The sequence below is a fragment of the Gossypium hirsutum genome, chromosome A01 (genome assembly GCF_007990345.1).
Source record: "Gossypium hirsutum isolate 1008001.06 chromosome A01, Gossypium_hirsutum_v2.1, whole genome shotgun sequence".
Classification (NCBI taxonomy): domain Eukaryota; kingdom Viridiplantae; phylum Streptophyta; class Magnoliopsida; order Malvales; family Malvaceae; genus Gossypium; species Gossypium hirsutum.
The window spans coordinates 92712137-92719428 of NC_053424.1; positions in this window are offsets into that span (position 1 = coordinate 92712137).

The following is a 7292-nucleotide window of genomic DNA, read 5'->3' on the forward strand; positions in this document are numbered from 1 at the left end:
AACTGAAGACTGTTGTTTAAGTGTAGGATTCAGAAGTGCGGGCATTATCTTCTCTCGGCAAATAGAAGCAAAGTGTGTAAAAAAAACACTGGCTCTAATCGTAAACCGAAAAAGCCGAAATAAGTGACCATCGACGCTACACTAACGTGCGCTCACTTTTGTGGTAATCCTTATTCCTAAACATGGGCGATTGATCGTGGAGGCCACTATGAGCAATTTCATGGGCTCACGCCATTTTGACCTTATTGGGACGAACTGGGCCATGTGGGCCCCACGATCGTGTGGGCCAACACGGGTAACTCACACAGGCGTGTGGAAAATATTGATTCAGGCTGTGTATTCTACATGGCCAAGGCCATTTTTGGGCTTTATGGGCCACACGGGCATGTGGGCCCACATGGGCCTACAATATGGGCCTTGGGCCCATTTTTACTATTTGACTCTTAAGGTTACACGGGTCGCCTGACACGATTGTGGACCTTCTGTTGGGTCGGTAAGCGTACTTGAACACTTAATCGATAAAATGACTATTTTGCCCTTATGTGGTAAAATGACTGAAATGCCTCTACATGGTAAAATGACTTTTTGCCCCTATGTGATGTATATATGTTTATATGTACATGTATAACTGTATTTTAGCATGCTATTTAAACTGTAATGGATACATGTATGATTCTATGATATGACATGACATTATTGTATGATGCATTGCATGGGGATGGGTTTATTATGATTGGAGGAAGTGTATTATACTGGCAGCTCTGCTGCAAATCACTGATGGCTCTAAGCCTATTATACTAGCAGCTCTGCTGCAAATACTGTTTAGTGCTACAACCGATGCTACTTGGAGTGTAGGGATGGGTGGGTTGATTTTATCCCCACATGGAGTGTAGGGTTGGACGAAGATGGAGTGTAGAGGTTGGATGGGTAGGACTTGCATACTGTTTACTGTTACTACAATGGGTCAAGGCCCGAACATATAACTGTTTCTATATTAAGATGGACTAAAGCCCAAACTACTATCGTTACTGATACTAAAAAGGGCTTAGGCCCAGTCTGTGCTTGTTTCTGACTGTTTGCTCATATGGGATTACACACTGAGTTTTCGTAAACTCACCTATCTGTTTAACTGTATAGGTAATCCCCAGCCTTAGGCGGATCGGTGCTGCAAGGGACTCAATGGTGGCCACACAACTACACTTGCTTTCTTATTTGATTTTTAATTTATAAGTAATTTAATTTGGGTATTTGTTAAGGCCTCTATGGATTTTAACTTAAATTTGGGTTTTTATTTGCTTTGGCTTAAAACTGCTAGAGATAAGAAAACTCGAGTTTTCAAAAGAAACAATGTTTTTACAAAGTAAACGCAAGTACGTAACTGTTTTAAAAAGCTTCCGCTATAAAATGATATTTTTGGAAATGAATGATAATTTTTAAGTAAATACTTTTGGATAGCAACGCAAGTTATGAAATGAATATCGTAACTCAGAAACACACAAAGTGGTTAAATAATTAGTAAGAGTTTTAATCGATATAACACTTTATGAAAGACACTTCAATGTGACATTGCCAGATTCGGCCATAACATCCAAGCCGGATTTGGGATGTTACACATATAATTCAATTAAAACATATAAATACTCAATTTAATTACACGAACTTACCTCAACGAGTATACGTAGATACGGAGGTGATTAATCCGAGACTTTCTCTTTGCCTCGATCTAACTTCGTACAAGGTCTAACTGAATCTATACGGATAAATTAACCCAATTCAATATATTTCACATTCAATTTAGTCCAACCCATATATTTGGTAAAATTACCATTTTGCCCCTATACTTTTAATTCTTTTCTATTTAGTCCCTAGTTCATAAAAAAAAGAAATTTACACAATTTTACCACAACCCACTATGGTCGAATATCAAATAGGTCCTTAGCATGCACTATACTTCTATTATTTTATAATTTCACCATGTAATATTTTCTATTTTTCAATTTAGTCCCTATTTGATAATTTCACTAAAAAAATCATTTACAAAAGTTGTTTATCTAACAACAACCATTCATTTTCTATCATCAAACTTCAAAAATCAAACAGGTTCATCAATGGCAAAACCCTAATAGTTTAACAGTTTCACAAATTAGTCCCCAGGCTAGCTAGATTAAGCTGCAACGATCCTGAAAACATAGAAATCATTAAAAACAAAACAAAAACGTAGCCTAATTGAGCTAGACAAGCTTGGCCGAATGTAAAACACAAAAATGGCTTCCTTCCTTTTTTGCTTAGGTTGAAGAAAGAACATAAAAGATGAAAACTTTCTTTTTTTTATTAATTTATTAATTTATTATTTAATTACTTAATTAACCTTTAAAAACATTAATATTTACACAAAATGCCAAGCCATTATTATCCACTAACATAATAATGCTCTAATTACTATACAAGGACCTCCACTTTAAAATTCTATAGCTATTTAATACTTTTAGGTATTAGAACTCAACTTTTCCACTTTACGTAATTTAGTCCTTTTTGTTAAATTAAACATATAAACGATAAAATTTCTTAACAAAATTTTTATATGGTAATACTATCATACTGTAGACCATAAAATAATAATAAAATAATTTTTTTGACATAAAATTTGTGGTCCTGAAACCACTATTCTAATTTCACTGAAAACAGGCTGTTACAGTTACGACGATTAACAAGTCCAATAATAAATCAAAACAATTTAATGTTCAATTTAATCATCATAAATCAATATACTATCATTATTCATAGCATATATGCAAAACCGGAACCCAAAAATCAATTTAGAAACAAGTAAGGACTAATTTGAAACAAAACAGAAAAAATGTGAAAAATGGTGTAAATAAGGGTCACACGGTCATGTAGTCAGGTCATGTAACTCATTGAGGCCATCGGGGAATCTTTTATCAAAAATCAAATAGGCCACATGACCGTGTGGCAGACCGTGTCACAGGTCGTGTGCACCTAAAAGTGTCATCAAACTAAGCCATTTCACCTACAAAATCTTAAGTCCTAAGCCATACCATTTCCAACCATTTTTACCTACTTAAAACACATTTAAACATACCAAAATCATTTAACCTAAGTACCTAACCAATATGGCCTCATTGGCACCACGATTCAAACGTTTAGACATATACCATTCAAATACAACTACTTAGCATTTCATACTCAATCAACCGTCACTTAAACTTTATCATAACTTAACCAAATCATCACTCCAAATTCTTCAACCAACCACATCATAAAGTACCTTCCAAAGCAACCAAGTACATGTTCAATATAAAATAAGTTCATACATTCATAAGCATTAAAAACAATCATTTAACTAACAAACTTATACATTGATTAACATATCAAATGGCACAAAACATAACCAAATGATAATCAACTCACATGTACCAAAATTTCCTATCTACATGCCACTTATAACTAGTCAAAATAAATGAATAACTACCAAAAGATTTGACAGATAGTGTGATTTCCAAAAGTAATCCAATCAACAGCTCATATCTGATGATCTACAAAGAAGAAAAAACAAATAGAGTAAGCTTACATAAAGCTTACTAAGTTCGTAATAAACTTAAACTTTAACTTACCGTAAAGGATGTAGTTTAAACATTTTACAAGATAATTCAATATCCTGGTCATGAGTTCATTAATTACCTATACACATCACAAGTATCACAAGGTTAGTGAGTTAAGGTTAGTGAGTTCATATATAAAACATGTAATTTTATCATGTTATCAAACATGTACTCAAAAGCACATTTGGTAAATAAATCAACCATCACATAATCATTTAACACTTAACATCTTTATTTCAAGTAATCATTTCAAATGTCTCTTTTCACATATCTATATTCATATAAATATTTCATATAAATATTTCATATAAACACTTCTTATAACCATTTCATATATCTATTTCCATATAAACATTTAATACATCCATTTCATATTACCATTTCCGTTTACTCGTTTTTCACCTAATGAACCATAATGAAATAGCCTTGGATACGTAGGAACAATGCTCACACAAGCTATAATGGTAAATGCTCACATGATCTGTGATTGTAAATGCTCAACCGAGCTGTGAAATGGGCCTGCTCACATGAGCTATGGGTTGAGATGTTAGGCTACACGATGCTACTCATATGAGTTGTAGAGAATCTACAACAAATGCAAGACCTCAACCATCAATAGGACATCCAAGACTAGCACCTGAAATAGTAAATACCCTAATGACATGTCATTTGTATCCTAAGCATTCACGAGGTTATACGGGCAACATTTCATATCCATTTCATTTAACTTTCTTCACATTATACCATTATTGTAATACCCCAAAATTTTACTATAGTAAGAAAGTAAGATATTATCCTTGATATAGTAAAGTAAGGAAATAAAGTGGCAAAAAAGGAAATTTTGAGTATTGTCAACATTGGGAAGTATATTATGATATATTAATTCAAGAAAGGACTAAATTGCAAAGTAAGAAAAAATTTGTGGCCCAAGAGTAAATACTCAAAATTTGAGGGGTTAAAATGTAAATTGAAAAGTTGAAGGACCAATAGTGCAAATATTTTAAAGGTGGAATGATATAGAAACTAAGGAAAATGGATGAATTAGGACCAAATTGAATAGGTGTAAGGGACTAAATCACAATTTTACCAAATTAAGTGATGACTCAAGGATAGAATTTTAAAAGATCATAAAGGGCAAAATGGTCAATTAGAAAGAGAGAGAACTCTACAAGGCAATGATGATATTAGAGATATTTTGATGATATTTTATAATTATTTAATTAAATAAATATTATTTTATTAATATTTTAATGTGATGTTTTATTATTATTTTATTTAGTATATAATGAAAGAAAGATGAAGAATTCTCTTCATCTTTCCATGCACCTGCGTGAGAAGAGAAGAGAAGAAAGATTTTTTCTTTTCTTTACAATTTGGTCATTTTACCAAAAATTCACCATTTTCACTTAGAAATCAAAAGAATTTCCATAGCTACCAAGAGAGTAAAATAATAAGGAGACTATGAGGAGCTAGAATATCAAGTTAGATTTAAGAAATAAGAGCTGTAGGAGAGAGAAAATTAAGTTAAAGATTGAAATCAATAGAACAAGGTAAGAACATCAAGATTTTAATATATTTTAAGTTTGATATTATTGAAAAAGCATGAAAACGATGTTAAAGTAGAGTTTTCTTATATAAAGTTCTATATTCTTGATATGTTAGTTAAGGGAAATAAGAGAAAGTGAGGGAAATATTGTACAGAAAGGAAAGGGGGGTCTTATAAACTTGGTTATCAACATTTTGCACTAAAATAGTTTTTGGACAGTAACAGTAGTCTGAATTTAAAAGTTCACCAAAAATTGTAGAAATTGAATTAGAGGTTAGTTAAAGTATTAAATTAAATACTATTGAGTCTAGTTTTGTAACACCCCTCGCCCGTATCCCTCACCGGAAAAGGGTTCGAGGTGTTACTCGACTTAAACTCAGTCAATCACACAAAAACCCTGCCAAAAAATTTCAATCTATTTAAAACCTTTCTTTTCACATGCAATCTGTCCCATATATGGGCTTACAAGGCCCAAAACATCACTAGCCAACATAAGCCAATTTACATAGCCAAAACACTTTATCAATACAAGCCACCTCCTTTGGCTAACTTATAGTATCACATACTCAACATTTAAAACCCTATACATGCCATAGACTCGAAATACTAGGATTTACTTACACCAATAGCATGAGCTCGACAGTGTGATAATATCTCCGGCGAACTCCAACCCGAGCAAGTAACTGGAGCCAACAATCTATAAAACAGAGGAATGTAACAATGGAGTAAGCTTTCATAAGCTTAGTAAGTTTTAAGCAATGCAAACAAATAAACGAAATTTTACTTCGATTATTCAATTTCTCAAGAGGCCATATTCTAGGTATATTGCCATCTGGCTGAATACATACAAACACATAATGCACGTTCAGCATTCTTATCACACTTAATCTGAATTCGTATAACATAATTAAATCAAATACTTTCACATACCTTCACACCCTGACCCGGTGTATCATAATCATAGATATAGTTATAACATTTATTCACGTATGTATCACATTACACACTTATGATTCACTTCAAATCAAACTCACATATGAGTACATAATGTGTACCTGGCCCACTTAACATATTGAATGTATTCATTTGTCAGTCTAATACGAGGTAACTTAGTCTTAGATTTTTCTCAAATCATCGGCATTTCACCTGCTAGGCTCGAGGCCCGATTATCATTTCACTGGCATTATAGCCTGCTAGGCTCAAAGGCCTGAATAATCAAATCATCAAGTTCCATATAACATATTCATATCAATTAAGTACTAACATCATTCGAACGTATATAATTATACATCTCAAACACTTTTCTTTCATCTCATTTTCACATTATGCATAACATTTCACTCACATTCATTTCAAACTTATCATTCGATTATAAAAGCACATTACATATTTACCAACATGTTATACTTGCCATTAGGCCATATAAGCATGATACAATACACTATCATTTCATCTTTAACATTCGGCTAAATCCCTATCTTACGAGGAACACCGAATTCACATAACATATCATTTCACCGGCATTATAGCCTACTAGGCTCAAAGGCCCGAATATAATACCAGCACTAGGCCTACGGGATTTAACCCGGATATAATACTAGCACGAAGCCTACGGGATTTAACCCGGATATATACCCAGCATGAAGCCTGCAGGATTTATCCCGGATATAATACTAGCACGAAGCCTGAGGGATTTAACCCGGATATATTACCAGCACGAAGCCAGCGGGATTTATCCCGGATATAATTCCAGCATATAGCCTGCGGATCTTTAAGCCCGGATACACATCAAATATCATGCATCTTAAATCATATATTAACACATCTCATTTAATATATCACATTAGTAGTCATTTGCTACATTCGGATATAAGCTCCATATGAACATAATCATTTACATTTCGGTTCAAAAGTCATACATAAATATCACATATCCATTTCACCATTCAAACTTAACCCATAGTGACCATTCGACTATAAGTCATATACATAAATTATTTATTGCACAACTTAATTCAAGTAGAACCAAAAGGTCACGATTCATCTAATATATACATATTGCTCACTGATTCGCACACAACCTTTCAAATTAGCAATTATAAGATGGTTCCGCACATAGCCCATCC